The sequence below is a fragment of the Somniosus microcephalus genome, unplaced genomic scaffold, assembly GCF_052327205.1.
Source record: "Somniosus microcephalus isolate GS21.2 unplaced genomic scaffold, FLI_Smic_1.0 unresolved_chr5, whole genome shotgun sequence".
Lineage (NCBI taxonomy): Eukaryota > Metazoa > Chordata > Chondrichthyes > Squaliformes > Somniosidae > Somniosus > Somniosus microcephalus.
In genome coordinates this window covers 43641169-43641620 of record NW_028225183.1, presented here as the reverse complement: position 1 = coordinate 43641620, position 452 = coordinate 43641169, and the positions used below count along the sequence as shown (strand labels likewise).

At 47.1% G+C, this 452-nt stretch overlaps 1 non-coding gene across 1 annotated transcript; it reads right to left on the bottom strand.

The window, feature by feature from the left end:
- Window positions 1-380: 380 nt before the first annotated feature.
- On the bottom strand, window positions 381-452 carry trnad-guc (transfer RNA aspartic acid (anticodon GUC)). Its single transcript has one exon. It is a non-coding gene; the product is annotated as a tRNA-Asp (tRNA).

Below are 452 nucleotides of genomic sequence, written 5' to 3'. Positions count from 1 at the left end.
CAGCAAACACACACAAAATACCCGTATGTGCTCTCTTTGTGTGGGTATGTCTCAGATATCCATCTCAGTGTCATGCATTCATGGAGGCTGGCAGCACGGTGGGAGGCCATTCGGCCAATCGTGCCTGTGCTGTCTCTTTGAAAGAGCAGTCGTGCTTTCTCCCGCTGTTATCTCATTTTCTCTCTCCCTCCTCAGTGCCCCACACAACAGGCAAACGGAAGGAGAACACTCTACTAACGAGGAACTGGTGCAGGGAGTTGTTATAAATTTCGTCATGTACATATTTTAAAATTATTTTCGTTCATTTTGTTCTATTCATCTTTTCCCAGGGTCTTTTTAAGGAGCTGCCCAAAGGTTTAAAATTGGGGATGTTAAAAATCCTCCCCGTCGGGGAATTGAACCCCGGTCTCCCGCGTGACAGGCGGGGATACTCACCACTATACTAACGAGGA